At 47.6% G+C, this 14,059-nt stretch overlaps 21 non-coding genes and 1 pseudogene across 21 annotated transcripts; all 22 read right to left on the bottom strand.

The window, feature by feature from the left end:
* Positions 1–6: 6 nt before the first annotated feature.
* On the bottom strand, positions 7–170 carry LOC142722615 (U1 spliceosomal RNA). The gene has a single exon (XR_012874903.1). It is a non-coding gene; the product is annotated as a U1 spliceosomal RNA (small nuclear RNA).
* A 475-nt stretch (positions 171–645) lies between these two features.
* Positions 646–809, bottom strand: LOC142722786 (U1 spliceosomal RNA). The gene has a single exon (XR_012875073.1). It is a non-coding gene; the product is annotated as a U1 spliceosomal RNA (small nuclear RNA).
* Positions 810–1,292: 483 nt separating this feature from the next.
* Positions 1,293–1,431, bottom strand: LOC142722904 (U1 spliceosomal RNA; annotated as a pseudogene).
* Positions 1,432–2,024: 593 nt separating this feature from the next.
* On the bottom strand, positions 2,025–2,188 carry LOC142722428 (U1 spliceosomal RNA). Its single transcript, XR_012874725.1, has one exon. It is a non-coding gene; the product is annotated as a U1 spliceosomal RNA (small nuclear RNA).
* A 475-nt stretch (positions 2,189–2,663) lies between these two features.
* On the bottom strand, positions 2,664–2,827 carry LOC142722614 (U1 spliceosomal RNA). Its single transcript, XR_012874902.1, has one exon. It is a non-coding gene; the product is annotated as a U1 spliceosomal RNA (small nuclear RNA).
* A 483-nt stretch (positions 2,828–3,310) lies between these two features.
* LOC142722613 (U1 spliceosomal RNA) lies at positions 3,311–3,474 on the bottom strand. Its single transcript, XR_012874901.1, has one exon. It is a non-coding gene; the product is annotated as a U1 spliceosomal RNA (small nuclear RNA).
* Positions 3,475–3,949: 475 nt separating this feature from the next.
* Positions 3,950–4,113, bottom strand: LOC142722785 (U1 spliceosomal RNA). The gene has a single exon (XR_012875072.1). It is a non-coding gene; the product is annotated as a U1 spliceosomal RNA (small nuclear RNA).
* A 475-nt stretch (positions 4,114–4,588) lies between these two features.
* Positions 4,589–4,752, bottom strand: LOC142722611 (U1 spliceosomal RNA). The gene has a single exon (XR_012874899.1). It is a non-coding gene; the product is annotated as a U1 spliceosomal RNA (small nuclear RNA).
* Positions 4,753–5,227: 475 nt separating this feature from the next.
* Positions 5,228–5,391, bottom strand: LOC142722783 (U1 spliceosomal RNA). Its single transcript, XR_012875070.1, has one exon. It is a non-coding gene; the product is annotated as a U1 spliceosomal RNA (small nuclear RNA).
* A 475-nt stretch (positions 5,392–5,866) lies between these two features.
* LOC142722609 (U1 spliceosomal RNA) lies at positions 5,867–6,030 on the bottom strand. Its single transcript, XR_012874898.1, has one exon. It is a non-coding gene; the product is annotated as a U1 spliceosomal RNA (small nuclear RNA).
* A 467-nt stretch (positions 6,031–6,497) lies between these two features.
* On the bottom strand, positions 6,498–6,661 carry LOC142722813 (U1 spliceosomal RNA). The gene has a single exon (XR_012875099.1). It is a non-coding gene; the product is annotated as a U1 spliceosomal RNA (small nuclear RNA).
* Positions 6,662–7,128: 467 nt separating this feature from the next.
* Positions 7,129–7,292, bottom strand: LOC142722608 (U1 spliceosomal RNA). The gene has a single exon (XR_012874897.1). It is a non-coding gene; the product is annotated as a U1 spliceosomal RNA (small nuclear RNA).
* A 467-nt stretch (positions 7,293–7,759) lies between these two features.
* On the bottom strand, positions 7,760–7,923 carry LOC142722812 (U1 spliceosomal RNA). Its single transcript, XR_012875098.1, has one exon. It is a non-coding gene; the product is annotated as a U1 spliceosomal RNA (small nuclear RNA).
* Positions 7,924–8,390: 467 nt separating this feature from the next.
* Positions 8,391–8,554, bottom strand: LOC142722607 (U1 spliceosomal RNA). Its single transcript, XR_012874896.1, has one exon. It is a non-coding gene; the product is annotated as a U1 spliceosomal RNA (small nuclear RNA).
* A 475-nt stretch (positions 8,555–9,029) lies between these two features.
* On the bottom strand, positions 9,030–9,193 carry LOC142722606 (U1 spliceosomal RNA). The gene has a single exon (XR_012874895.1). It is a non-coding gene; the product is annotated as a U1 spliceosomal RNA (small nuclear RNA).
* Positions 9,194–9,786: 593 nt separating this feature from the next.
* LOC142722416 (U1 spliceosomal RNA) lies at positions 9,787–9,950 on the bottom strand. Its single transcript, XR_012874714.1, has one exon. It is a non-coding gene; the product is annotated as a U1 spliceosomal RNA (small nuclear RNA).
* Positions 9,951–10,425: 475 nt separating this feature from the next.
* Positions 10,426–10,589, bottom strand: LOC142722605 (U1 spliceosomal RNA). Its single transcript, XR_012874894.1, has one exon. It is a non-coding gene; the product is annotated as a U1 spliceosomal RNA (small nuclear RNA).
* Positions 10,590–11,072: 483 nt separating this feature from the next.
* LOC142722604 (U1 spliceosomal RNA) lies at positions 11,073–11,236 on the bottom strand. The gene has a single exon (XR_012874892.1). It is a non-coding gene; the product is annotated as a U1 spliceosomal RNA (small nuclear RNA).
* Positions 11,237–11,711: 475 nt separating this feature from the next.
* Positions 11,712–11,875, bottom strand: LOC142722782 (U1 spliceosomal RNA). The gene has a single exon (XR_012875069.1). It is a non-coding gene; the product is annotated as a U1 spliceosomal RNA (small nuclear RNA).
* Positions 11,876–12,350: 475 nt separating this feature from the next.
* Positions 12,351–12,514, bottom strand: LOC142722603 (U1 spliceosomal RNA). Its single transcript, XR_012874891.1, has one exon. It is a non-coding gene; the product is annotated as a U1 spliceosomal RNA (small nuclear RNA).
* Positions 12,515–12,989: 475 nt separating this feature from the next.
* On the bottom strand, positions 12,990–13,153 carry LOC142722781 (U1 spliceosomal RNA). Its single transcript, XR_012875067.1, has one exon. It is a non-coding gene; the product is annotated as a U1 spliceosomal RNA (small nuclear RNA).
* Positions 13,154–13,636: 483 nt separating this feature from the next.
* Positions 13,637–13,800, bottom strand: LOC142722602 (U1 spliceosomal RNA). Its single transcript, XR_012874890.1, has one exon. It is a non-coding gene; the product is annotated as a U1 spliceosomal RNA (small nuclear RNA).
* Between the last annotated feature and the right edge of the window lie 259 nt (positions 13,801–14,059).

The raw sequence follows: 14,059 nt of genomic DNA, 5'->3' as shown, positions 1-14,059 counted from the left end.
GTAAATCAGGGGAAAGCGCGAACGCAGTCCCCCACTACCACAAATTATGCAGTCGAGTTTCCCGCATTTGGGGAAATCGCAGGGGTCAGCACACCCGAAGTGCAATGGATGAGCCTCACCCTGGGAGAACCACCTTAGTGATCATGGTATCTCCCCTGCCAGGTAAGTATGAGTTGCATAGCGCCTGCCAGACAGGCTCCCCTCACAAGAGGCCCTACTAAGTCGCTGAGGATTTTTCCTGGTTTTTGGTCCGAAGCAGGCCAAAGATCACCTGTCTGCATCCACCTTTTTGGATTGAAAACAGCTTTGTTAACAATCAGTGGTCAAATCACAAGCATACAGTATACCGTCAACCAGCCCAATCAATCAATCAATCAATATCTTTGAAACAGGCTCAAAGTAGCACAACATAGTACAGCAAAGGCACAGGTCCTACACTTTACGTTACACTCTGCACTAACATTGAGATAAAGCATCACATAGGAAAGCCACAAAACCAAAGGCAGCTGATAAGGGAGAGAGGAGTATCCAATCCTCTTGGCCACCCAGAGGTCAATTGATGGCTGGCTCGCTCGATCTAGCAAGTATCTCTGACTAGTAATAGTCAGCATTGAATAATAAGCACTGTTTTTCACCAGAGTAAATCAGGGGAAAGCGCAAACGCAGTCCCCCACTACCACAAATTATGCAGTCGAGTTTCCCGCATTTGGGGAAATCGCAGGGGTCAGCACACCCGAAGTGCAATGGATGAGCCTCACCCTGGGAGAACCACCTTAATGATCATGGTATCTCCCCTGCCAGGTAAGTATGAGTTGCATAGCGCCTGCCAGACAGGCTCCCCTCACAAGAGGCCCTACTAAGTCGCTGAGGATTTTTCCTGGTTTTTGGTCCGAAGCAGGCCAAAGATCACCTGTCTGCATCCACCTTTTTGGATTGAAAGCAGCTTTGTTAACAATCAGTGGTCAAATCACAAGCATACAGTATACCGTCAACCAGCCCAATCAATCAATCAATCAATATCTTTGAAACAGGCTCAAAGTAGCACAACATAGTACAGCAAAGGCACAGGTCCTACACTTTACGTTACACTCTGCACTAACATTCAGATAAAGCATCACATAGGAAAGCCACAAAACCAAAGGCAGCTGATAAGGGAGAGAGGAGTATCCAATCCTCTTGGCCACCCAGAGGTCAATTGATGGCTGGCTCGCTCGATCGATCGATCTAGCAAGTATCTCTGACTAGTAATAGTCAGCATTGAATAATAAGCACTGTTTTTCACCAGAGCAAATCAGGGGAAAGCACGAACGCAGTCCCCCACTACCACAAATTATGCAGTCGAGTTTCCCGCATTTGGGGAAATCGCAGGGGTCAGCACACCCTGGGAGAACCACCTTAGTGATCATGGTATCTCCCCTGCCAGGTAAGTATGAGTTGCATAGCGCCTGCCAGACAGGCTCCCCTCACAAGAGGCCCTACTAAGTCGCTGAGGATTTTTCCTGGTTTTTGGTCCGAAGCAGGCCAAAGATCACCTGTCTGGATCCAACTGCGCCAAAAAACGGATGCACCTCATTGTACGGAGCCAGGGGTGTGCAGGCACCCCAAATTCCATAAGACACAGGCTCAAGTCTAAGCACTTCCAAGATGCACAGCAACCAGGGTATTAGCATATGGGGCGGCGGCTTCTGGTCAGAGCATTGCCGTGCCGATGAAGCAGTCCCCACATTTGCATGCCGTCACCTGTGAGACAGAGAGGAAGGATAGGTTAGGTTAGGGAAAGGCTCGCCATGCCCTGACTTCTCGAAGCCCAGCAGAAAAAGAAACTTCACTGATCACACTGTTGTTCATCCACGAGGGGGAGACAAAGGCTGCGTATACAGCTAAATATAAAGAGATAATGTACCACATTTTGGATTGAAAAACAGCTTTGTTGACAATCGGTGGTTAAATCACAAGCATACAAGTACCTCTGACTAGTAACAGTCAGCATTGAATAATAAGCACTGTTTTTCACCAGAGTAAATCAGGGGAAAGCGCGAACGCAGTCCCCCACTACCACAAATTATGCAGTCGAGTTTCCCGCATTTGGGGAAATCGCAGGGGTCAGCACACCCGAAGTGCAATGGATGAGCCTCACCCTGGGAGAACCACCTTAATGATCATGGTATCTCCCCTGCCAGGTAAGTATGAGTTGCATAGCGCCTGCCAGACAGGCTCCCCTCACAAGAGGCCCTACTAAGTCGCTGAGGATTTTTCCTGGTTTTTGGTCCGAAGCAGGCCAAAGATCACCTGTCTGCATCCACCTTTTTGGATTGAAAGCAGCTTTGTTAACAATCAGTGGTCAAATCACAAGCATACAGTATACCGTCAACCAGCCCAATCAATCAATATCTTTGACACAGGCTCAAAGTAGCACAACATAGTACAGCAAAGGCACAGGTCCTACACTTTACGTTACACTCTGCACTAACATTGAGATAAAGCATCACATAGGAAAGCCACAAAACCAAAGGCAGCTGATAAGGGAGAGAGGAGTATCCAATCCTCTTGGCCACCCAGAGGTCAATTGATGGCTGGCTCGCTCGATCGATCGATCTAGCAAGTATCTCTGACTAGTAATAGTCAGCATTGAATAATAAGCACTGTTTTTCACCAGAGTAAATCAGGGGAAAGCGCGAACGCAGTCCCCCACTACCACAAATTATGCAGTCGAGTTTCCCGCATTTGGGGAAATCGCAGGGGTCAGCACACCCGAAGTGCAATGGATGAGCCTCACCCTGGGAGAACCACCTTAGTGATCATGGTATCTCCCCTGCCAGGTAAGTATGAGTTGCATAGCGCCTGCCAGACAGGCTCCCCTCACAAGAGGCCCTACTAAGTCGCTGAGGATTTTTCCTGGTTTTTGGTCCGAAGCAGGCCAAAGATCACCTGTCTGCATCCACCTTTTTGGATTGAAAACAGCTTTGTTAACAATCAGTGGTCAAATCACAAGCATACAGTATACCGTCAACCAGCCCAATCAATCAATCAATCAATATCTTTGAAACAGGCTCAAAGTAGCACAACATAGTACAGCAAAGGCACAGGTCCTACACTTTACGTTACACTCTGCACTAACATTCAGATAAAGCATCACATAGGAAAGCCACAAAACCAAAGGCAGCTGATAAGGGAGAGAGGAGTATCCAATCCTCTTGGCCACCCAGAGGTCAATTGATGGCTGGCTCGCTCGATCGATCGATCTAGCAAGTATCTCTGACTAGTAATAGTCAGCATTGAATAATAAGCACTGTTTTTCACCAGAGTAAATCAGGGGAAAGCGCGAACGCAGTCCCCCACTACCACAAATTATGCAGTCGAGTTTCCCGCATTTGGGGAAATCGCAGGGGTCAGCACACCCGAAGTGCAATGGATGAGCCTCACCCTGGGAGAACCACCTTAGTGATCATGGTATCTCCCCTGCCAGGTAAGTATGAGTTGCATAGCGCCTGCCAGACAGGCTCCCCTCACAAGAGGCCCTACTAAGTCGCTGAGGATTTTTCCTGGTTTTTGGTCCGAAGCAGGCCAAAGATCACCTGTCTGCATCCACCTTTTTGGATTGAAAACAGCTTTGTTAACAATCAGTGGTCAAATCACAAGCATACAGTATACCGTCAACCAGCCCAATCAATCAATCAATCAATATCTTTGAAACAGGCTCAAAGTAGCACAACATAGTACAGCAAAGGCACAGGTCCTACACTTTACGTTACACTCTGCACTAACATTCAGATAAAGCATCACATAGGAAAGCCACAAAACCAAAGGCAGCTGATAAGGGAGAGAGGAGTATCCAATCCTCTTGGCCACCCAGAGGTCAATTGATGGCTGGCTCGCTCGATCTAGCAAGTATCTCTGACTAGTAATAGTCAGCATTGAATAATAAGCACTGTTTTTCACCAGAGTAAATCAGGGGAAAGCGCAAACGCAGTCCCCCACTACCACAAATTATGCAGTCGAGTTTCCCGCATTTGGGGAAATCGCAGGGGTCAGCACACCCGAAGTGCAATGGATGAGCCTCACCCTGGGAGAACCACCTTAATGATCATGGTATCTCCCCTGCCAGGTAAGTATGAGTTGCATAGCGCCTGCCAGACAGGCTCCCCTCACAAGAGGCCCTACTAAGTCGCTGAGGATTTTTCCTGGTTTTTGGTCCGAAGCAGGCCAAAGATCACCTGTCTGCATCCACCTTTTTGGATTGAAAGCAGCTTTGTTAACAATCAGTGGTCAAATCACAAGCATACAGTATACCGTCAACCAGCCCAATCAATCAATATCTTTGACACAGGCTCAAAGTAGCACAACATAGTACAGCAAAGGCACAGGTCCTACACTTTACGTTACACTCTGCACTAACATTGAGATAAAGCATCACATAGGAAAGCCACAAAACCAAAGGCAGCTGATAAGGGAGAGAGGAGTATCCAATCCTCTTGGCCACCCAGAGGTCAATTGATGGCTGGCTCGCTCGATCGATCGATCTAGCAAGTATCTCTGACTAGTAATAGTCAGCATTGAATAATAAGCACTGTTTTTCACCAGAGTAAATCAGGGGAAAGCGCGAACGCAGTCCCCCACTACCACAAATTATGCAGTCGAGTTTCCCGCATTTGGGGAAATCGCAGGGGTCAGCACACCCGAAGTGCAATGGATGAGCCTCACCCTGGGAGAACCACCTTAGTGATCATGGTATCTCCCCTGCCAGGTAAGTATGAGTTGCATAGCGCCTGCCAGACAGGCTCCCCTCACAAGAGGCCCTACTAAGTCGCTGAGGATTTTTCCTGGTTTTTGGTCCGAAGCAGGCCAAAGATCACCTGTCTGCATCCACCTTTTTGGATTGAAAACAGCTTTGTTAACAATCAGTGGTCAAATCACAAGCATACAGTATACCGTCAACCAGCCCAATCAATCAATCAATCAATATCTTTGAAACAGGCTCAAAGTAGCACAACATAGTACAGCAAAGGCACAGGTCCTACACTTTACGTTACACTCTGCACTAACATTGAGATAAAGCATCACATAGGAAAGCCACAAAACCAAAGGCAGCTGATAAGGGAGAGAGGAGTATCCAATCCTCTTGGCCACCCAGAGGTCAATTGATGGCTGGCTCGCTCGATCTAGCAAGTATCTCTGACTAGTAATAGTCAGCATTGAATAATAAGCACTGTTTTTCACCAGAGTAAATCAGGGGAAAGCGCAAACGCAGTCCCCCACTACCACAAATTATGCAGTCGAGTTTCCCGCATTTGGGGAAATCGCAGGGGTCAGCACACCCGAAGTGCAATGGATGAGCCTCACCCTGGGAGAACCACCTTAATGATCATGGTATCTCCCCTGCCAGGTAAGTATGAGTTGCATAGCGCCTGCCAGACAGGCTCCCCTCACAAGAGGCCCTACTAAGTCGCTGAGGATTTTTCCTGGTTTTTGGTCCGAAGCAGGCCAAAGATCACCTGTCTGCATCCACCTTTTTGGATTGAAAGCAGCTTTGTTAACAATCAGTGGTCAAATCACAAGCATACAGTATACCGTCAACCAGCCCAATCAATCAATATCTTTGACACAGGCTCAAAGTAGCACAACATAGTACAGCAAAGGCACAGGTCCTACACTTTACGTTACACTCTGCACTAACATTGAGATAAAGCATCACATAGGAAAGCCACAAAACCAAAGGCAGCTGATAAGGGAGAGAGGAGTATCCAATCCTCTTGGCCACCCAGAGGTCAATTGATGGCTGGCTCGCTCGATCGATCGATCTAGCAAGTATCTCTGACTAGTAATAGTCAGCATTGAATAATAAGCACTGTTTTTCACCAGAGTAAATCAGGGGAAAGCGCGAACGCAGTCCCCCACTACCACAAATTATGCAGTCGAGTTTCCCGCATTTGGGGAAATCGCAGGGGTCAGCACACCCGAAGTGCAATGGATGAGCCTCACCCTGGGAGAACCACCTTAGTGATCATGGTATCTCCCCTGCCAGGTAAGTATGAGTTGCATAGCGCCTGCCAGACAGGCTCCCCTCACAAGAGGCCCTACTAAGTCGCTGAGGATTTTTCCTGGTTTTTGGTCCGAAGCAGGCCAAAGATCACCTGTCTGCATCCACCTTTTTGGATTGAAAGCAGCTTTGTTAACAATCAGTGGTCAAATCACAAGCATACAGTATACCGTCAACCAGCCCAATCAATCAATATCTTTGACACAGGCTCAAAGTAGCACAACATAGTACAGCAAAGGCACAGGTCCTACACTTTACGTTACACTCTGCACTAACATTGAGATAAAGCATCACATAGGAAAGCCACAAAACCAAAGGCAGCTGATAAGGGAGAGAGGAGTATCCAATCCTCTTGGCCACCCAGAGGTCAATTGATGGCTGGCTCGCTCGATCTAGCAAGTATCTCTGACTAGTAATAGTCAGCATTGAATAATAAGCACTGTTTTTCACCAGAGTAAATCAGGGGAAAGCGCAAACGCAGTCCCCCACTACCACAAATTATGCAGTCGAGTTTCCCGCATTTGGGGAAATCGCAGGGGTCAGCACACCCGAAGTGCAATGGCTGAGCCTCACCCTGGGAGAACCACCTTAATGATCATGGTATCTCCCCTGCCAGGTAAGTATGAGTTGCATAGCGCCTGCCAGACAGGCTCCCCTCACAAGAGGCCCTACTAAGTCGCTGAGGATTTTTCCTGGTTTTTGGTCCGAAGCAGGCCAAAGATCACCTGTCTGCATCCACCTTTTTGGATTGAAAGCAGCTTTGTTAACAATCAGTGGTCAAATCACAAGCATACAGTATACCGTCAACCAGCCCAATCAATCAATATCTTTGACACAGGCTCAAAGTAGCACAACATAGTACAGCAAAGGCACAGGTCCTACACTTTACGTTACACTCTGCACTAACATTGAGATAAAGCATCACATAGGAAAGCCACAAAACCAAAGGCAGCTGATAAGGGAGAGAGGAGTATCCAATCCTCTTGGCCACCCAGAGGTCAATTGATGGCTGGCTCGCTCGATCTAGCAAGTATCTCTGACTAGTAATAGTCAGCATTGAATAATAAGCACTGTTTTTCACCAGAGTAAATCAGGGGAAAGCGCGAACGCAGTCCCCCACTACCACAAATTATGCAGTCGAGTTTCCCGCATTTGGGGAAATCGCAGGGGTCAGCACACCCGAAGTGCAATGGATGAGCCTCACCCTGGGAGAACCACCTTAGTGATCATGGTATCTCCCCTGCCAGGTAAGTATGAGTTGCATAGCGCCTGCCAGACAGGCTCCCCTCACAAGAGGCCCTACTAAGTCGCTGAGGATTTTTCCTGGTTTTTGGTCCGAAGCAGGCCAAAGATCACCTGTCTGCATCCACCTTTTTGGATTGAAAGCAGCTTTGTTAACAATCAGTGGTCAAATCACAAGCATACAGTATACCGTCAACCAGCCCAATCAATCAATATCTTTGACACAGGCTCAAAGTAGCACAACATAGTACAGCAAAGGCACAGGTCCTACACTTTACGTTACACTCTGCACTAACATTGAGATAAAGCATCACATAGGAAAGCCACAAAACCAAAGGCAGCTGATAAGGGAGAGAGGAGTATCCAATCCTCTTGGCCACCCAGAGGTCAATTGATGGCTGGCTCGCTCGATCTAGCAAGTATCTCTGACTAGTAATAGTCAGCATTGAATAATAAGCACTGTTTTTCACCAGAGTAAATCAGGGGAAAGCGCAAACGCAGTCCCCCACTACCACAAATTATGCAGTCGAGTTTCCCGCATTTGGGGAAATCGCAGGGGTCAGCACACCCGAAGTGCAATGGCTGAGCCTCACCCTGGGAGAACCACCTTAATGATCATGGTATCTCCCCTGCCAGGTAAGTATGAGTTGCATAGCGCCTGCCAGACAGGCTCCCCTCACAAGAGGCCCTACTAAGTCGCTGAGGATTTTTCCTGGTTTTTGGTCCGAAGCAGGCCAAAGATCACCTGTCTGCATCCACCTTTTTGGATTGAAAGCAGCTTTGTTAACAATCAGTGGTCAAATCACAAGCATACAGTATACCGTCAACCAGCCCAATCAATCAATATCTTTGACACAGGCTCAAAGTAGCACAACATAGTACAGCAAAGGCACAGGTCCTACACTTTACGTTACACTCTGCACTAACATTGAGATAAAGCATCACATAGGAAAGCCACAAAACCAAAGGCAGCTGATAAGGGAGAGAGGAGTATCCAATCCTCTTGGCCACCCAGAGGTCAATTGATGGCTGGCTCGCTCGATCTAGCAAGTATCTCTGACTAGTAATAGTCAGCATTGAATAATAAGCACTGTTTTTCACCAGAGTAAATCAGGGGAAAGCGCGAACGCAGTCCCCCACTACCACAAATTATGCAGTCGAGTTTCCCGCATTTGGGGAAATCGCAGGGGTCAGCACACCCGAAGTGCAATGGATGAGCCTCACCCTGGGAGAACCACCTTAGTGATCATGGTATCTCCCCTGCCAGGTAAGTATGAGTTGCATAGCGCCTGCCAGACAGGCTCCCCTCACAAGAGGCCCTACTAAGTCGCTGAGGATTTTTCCTGGTTTTTGGTCCGAAGCAGGCCAAAGATCACCTGTCTGCATCCACCTTTTTGGATTGAAAGCAGCTTTGTTAACAATCAGTGGTCAAATCACAAGCATACAGTATACCGTCAACCAGCCCAATCAATCAATATCTTTGACACAGGCTCAAAGTAGCACAACATAGTACAGCAAAGGCACAGGTCCTACACTTTACGTTACACTCTGCACTAACATTGAGATAAAGCATCACATAGGAAAGCCACAAAACCAAAGGCAGCTGATAAGGGAGAGAGGAGTATCCAATCCTCTTGGCCACCCAGAGGTCAATTGATGGCTGGCTCGCTCGATCGATCGATCTAGCAAGTATCTCTGACTAGTAATAGTCAGCATTGATTAATAAGCACTGTTTTTCACCAGAGTAAATCAGGGGAAAGCGCGAACGCAGTCCCCCACTACCACAAATTATGCAGTCGAGTTTCCCGCATTTGGGGAAATCGCAGGGGTCAGCACACCCGAAGTGCAATGGATGAGCCTCACCCTGGGAGAACCACCTTAGTGATCATGGTATCTCCCCTGCCAGGTAAGTATGAGTTGCATAGCGCCTGCCAGACAGGCTCCCCTCACAAGAGGCCCTACTAAGTCGCTGAGGATTTTTCCTGGTTTTTGGTCCGAAGCAGGCCAAAGATCACCTGTCTGGATCCAACTGCGCCAAAAAACGGATGCACCTCATTGTACGGAGCCAGGGGTGTGCAGGCACCCCAAATTCCATAAGACACAGGCTCAAGTCTAAGCACTTCCAAGATGCACAGCAACCAGGGTATTAGCATATGGGGCGGCGGCTTCTGGTCAGAGCATTGCCGTGCCGATGAAGCAGTCCCCACATTTGCATGCCGTCACCTGTGAGACAGAGAGGAAGGATAGGTTAGGTTAGGGAAAGGCTCGCCATGCCCTGACTTCTCGAAGCCCAGCAGAAAAAGAAACTTCACTGATCACACTGTTGTTCATCCACGAGGGGGAGACAAAGGCTGCGTATACAGCTAAATATAAAGAGATAATGTACCACATTTTGGATTGAAAAACAGCTTTGTTGACAATCGGTGGTTAAATCACAAGCATACAAGTACCTCTGACTAGTAACAGTCAGCATTGAATAATAAGCACTGTTTTTCACCAGAGTAAATCAGGGGAAAGCGCGAACGCAGTCCCCCACTACCACAAATTATGCAGTCGAGTTTCCCGCATTTGGGGAAATCGCAGGGGTCAGCACACCCGAAGTGCAATGGATGAGCCTCACCCTGGGAGAACCACCTTAATGATCATGGTATCTCCCCTGCCAGGTAAGTATGAGTTGCATAGCGCCTGCCAGACAGGCTCCCCTCACAAGAGGCCCTACTAAGTCGCTGAGGATTTTTCCTGGTTTTTGGTCCGAAGCAGGCCAAAGATCACCTGTCTGCATCCACCTTTTTGGATTGAAAGCAGCTTTGTTAACAATCAGTGGTCAAATCACAAGCATACAGTATACCGTCAACCAGCCCAATCAATCAATATCTTTGACACAGGCTCAAAGTAGCACAACATAGTACAGCAAAGGCACAGGTCCTACACTTTACGTTACACTCTGCACTAACATTCAGATAAAGCATCACATAGGAAAGCCACAAAACCAAAGGCAGCTGATAAGGGAGAGAGGAGTATCCAATCCTCTTGGCCACCCAGAGGTCAATTGATGGCTGGCTCGCTCGATCGATCGATCTAGCAAGTATCTCTGACTAGTAATAGTCAGCATTGAATAATAAGCACTGTTTTTCACCAGAGTAAATCAGGGGAAAGCGCGAACGCAGTCCCCCACTACCACAAATTATGCAGTCGAGTTTCCCGCATTTGGGGAAATCGCAGGGGTCAGCACACCCGAAGTGCAATGGATGAGCCTCACCCTGGGAGAACCACCTTAGTGATCATGGTATCTCCCCTGCCAGGTAAGTATGAGTTGCATAGCGCCTGCCAGACAGGCTCCCCTCACAAGAGGCCCTACTAAGTCGCTGAGGATTTTTCCTGGTTTTTGGTCCGAAGCAGGCCAAAGATCACCTGTCTGCATCCACCTTTTTGGATTGAAAACAGCTTTGTTAACAATCAGTGGTCAAATCACAAGCATACAGTATACCGTCAACCAGCCCAATCAATCAATCAATCAATATCTTTGAAACAGGCTCAAAGTAGCACAACATAGTACAGCAAAGGCACAGGTCCTACACTTTACGTTACACTCTGCACTAACATTCAGATAAAGCATCACATAGGAAAGCCACAAAACCAAAGGCAGCTGATAAGGGAGAGAGGAGTATCCAATCCTCTTGGCCACCCAGAGGTCAATTGATGGCTGGCTCGCTCGATCGATCGATCTAGCAAGTATCTCTGACTAGTAATAGTCAGCATTGAATAATAAGCACTGTTTTTCACCAGAGTAAATCAGGGGAAAGCGCGAACGCAGTCCCCCACTACCACAAATTATGCAGTCGAGTTTCCCGCATTTGGGGAAATCGCAGGGGTCAGCACACCCGAAGTGCAATGGATGAGCCTCACCCTGGGAGAACCACCTTAGTGATCATGGTATCTCCCCTGCCAGGTAAGTATGAGTTGCATAGCGCCTGCCAGACAGGCTCCCCTCACAAGAGGCCCTACTAAGTCGCTGAGGATTTTTCCTGGTTTTTGGTCCGAAGCAGGCCAAAGATCACCTGTCTGCATCCACCTTTTTGGATTGAAAACAGCTTTGTTAACAATCAGTGGTCAAATCACAAGCATACAGTATACCGTCAACCAGCCCAATCAATCAATCAATCAATATCTTTGAAACAGGCTCAAAGTAGCACAACATAGTACAGCAAAGGCACAGGTCCTACACTTTACGTTACACTCTGCACTAACATTCAGATAAAGCATCACATAGGAAAGCCACAAAACCAAAGGCAGCTGATAAGGGAGAGAGGAGTATCCAATCCTCTTGGCCACCCAGAGGTCAATTGATGGCTGGCTCGCTCGATCTAGCAAGTATCTCTGACTAGTAATAGTCAGCATTGAATAATAAGCACTGTTTTTCACCAGAGTAAATCAGGGGAAAGCGCAAACGCAGTCCCCCACTACCACAAATTATGCAGTCGAGTTTCCCGCATTTGGGGAAATCGCAGGGGTCAGCACACCCGAAGTGCAATGGATGAGCCTCACCCTGGGAGAACCACCTTAATGATCATGGTATCTCCCCTGCCAGGTAAGTATGAGTTGCATAGCGCCTGCCAGACAGGCTCCCCTCACAAGAGGCCCTACTAAGTCGCTGAGGATTTTTCCTGGTTTTTGGTCCGAAGCAGGCCAAAGATCACCTGTCTGCATCCACCTTTTTGGATTGAAAGCAGCTTTGTTAACAATCAGTGGTCAAATCACAAGCATACAGTATACCGTCAACCAGCCCAATCAATCAATATCTTTGACACAGGCTCAAAGTAGCACAACATAGTACAGCAAAGGCACAGGTCCTACACTTTACGTTACACTCTGCACTAACATTGAGATAAAGCATCACATAGGAAAGCCACAAAACCAAAGGCAGCTGATAAGGGAGAGAGGAGTATCCAATCCTCTTGGCCACCCAGAGGTCAATTGATGGCTGGCTCGCTCGATCGATCGATCTAGCAAGTATCTCTGACTAGTAATAGTCAGCATTGAATAATAAGCACTGTTTTTCACCAGAGTAAATCAGGGGAAAGCGCGAACGCAGTCCCCCACTACCACAAATTATGCAGTCGAGTTTCCCGCATTTGGGGAAATCGCAGGGGTCAGCACACCCGAAGTGCAATGGATGAGCCTCACCCTGGGAGAACCACCTTAGTGATCATGGTATCTCCCCTGCCAGGTAAGTATGAGTTGCATAGCGCCTGCCAGACAGGCTCCCCTCACAAGAGGCCCTACTAAGTCGCTGAGGATTTTTCCTGGTTTTTGGTCCGAAGCAGGCCAAAGATCACCTGTCTGCATCCACCTTTTTGGATTGAAAACAGCTTTGTTAACAATCAGTGGTCAAATCACAAGCATACAGTATACCGTCAACCAGCCCAATCAATCAATCAATCAATATCTTTGAAACAGGCTCAAAGTAGCACAACATAGTACAGCAAAGGCACAGGTCCTACACTTTACGTTACACTCTGCACTAACATTGAGATAAAGCATCACATAGGAAAGCCACAAAACCAAAGGCAGCTGATAAGGGAGAGAGGAGTATCCAATCCTCTTGGCCACCCAGAGGTCAATTGATGGCTGGCTCGCTCGATCTAGCAAGTATCTCTGACTAGTAATAGTCAGCATTGAATAATAAGCACTGTTTTTCACCAGAGTAAATCAGGGGAAAGCGCAAACGCAGTCCCCCACTACCACAAATTATGCAGTCGAGTTTCCCGCATTTGGGGAAATCGCAGGGGTCAGCACACCCGAAGTGCAATGGATGAGCCTCACCCTGGGAGAACCACCTTAATGATCATGGTATCTCCCCTGCCAGGTAAGTATGAGTTGCATAGCGCCTGCCAGACAGGCTCCCCTCACAAGAGGCCCTACTAAGTCGCTGAGGATTTTTCCTGGTTTTTGGTCCGAAGCAGGCCAAAGATCACCTGTCTGCATCCACCTTTTTGGATTGAAAGCAGCTTTGTTAACAATCAGTGGTCAAATCACAAGCATACAGTATACCGTCAACCAGCCCAATCAATCAATCAATCAATATCTTTGAAACAGGCTCAAAGTAGCACAACATAGTACAGCAAAGGCACAGGTCCTACACTTTACGTTACACTCTGCACTAACATTCAGATAAAGCATCACATAGGAAAGCCACAAAACCAAAGGCAGCTGATAAGGGAGAGAGGAGTATCCAATCCTCTTGGCCACCCAGAGGTCAATTGATGGCTGGCTCGCTCGATCGATCGATCTAGCAAGTATCTCTGACTAGTAATAGTCAGCATTGAATAATAAGCACTGTTTTTCACCAGAGTAAATCAGGGGAAAGCGCGAACGCAGTCCCCCACTACCACAAATTATGCAGTCGAGTTTCCCGCATTTGGGGAAATCGCAGGGGTCAGCACACCCGAAGTGCAATGGATGAGCCTCACCCTGGGAGAACCACCTTAGTGATCATGGTATCTCCCCTGCCAGGTAAGTATGAGTTGCATAGCGCCTGCCAGACAGGCTCCCCTCACAAGAGGCCCTACTAAGTCGCTGAGGATTTTTCCTGGTTTTTGGTCCGAAGCAGGCCAAAGATCACCTGTCTGCATCCACCTTTTTGGATTGAAAACAGCTTTGTTAACAATCAGTGGTCAAATCACAAGCATACAGTATACCGTCAACCAGCCCAATCAATCAATCAATCAATATCTTTGAAACAGGCTCAAAGTAGCACAACATAGTACAGCAAAGGCACAG

Source organism: Rhinoderma darwinii, unplaced genomic scaffold (genome assembly GCF_050947455.1).
Source record: "Rhinoderma darwinii isolate aRhiDar2 unplaced genomic scaffold, aRhiDar2.hap1 Scaffold_536, whole genome shotgun sequence".
Taxonomy (NCBI): domain Eukaryota; kingdom Metazoa; phylum Chordata; class Amphibia; order Anura; family Rhinodermatidae; genus Rhinoderma; species Rhinoderma darwinii.
This window is presented reverse-complemented; position numbering and strand designations above follow the sequence as displayed.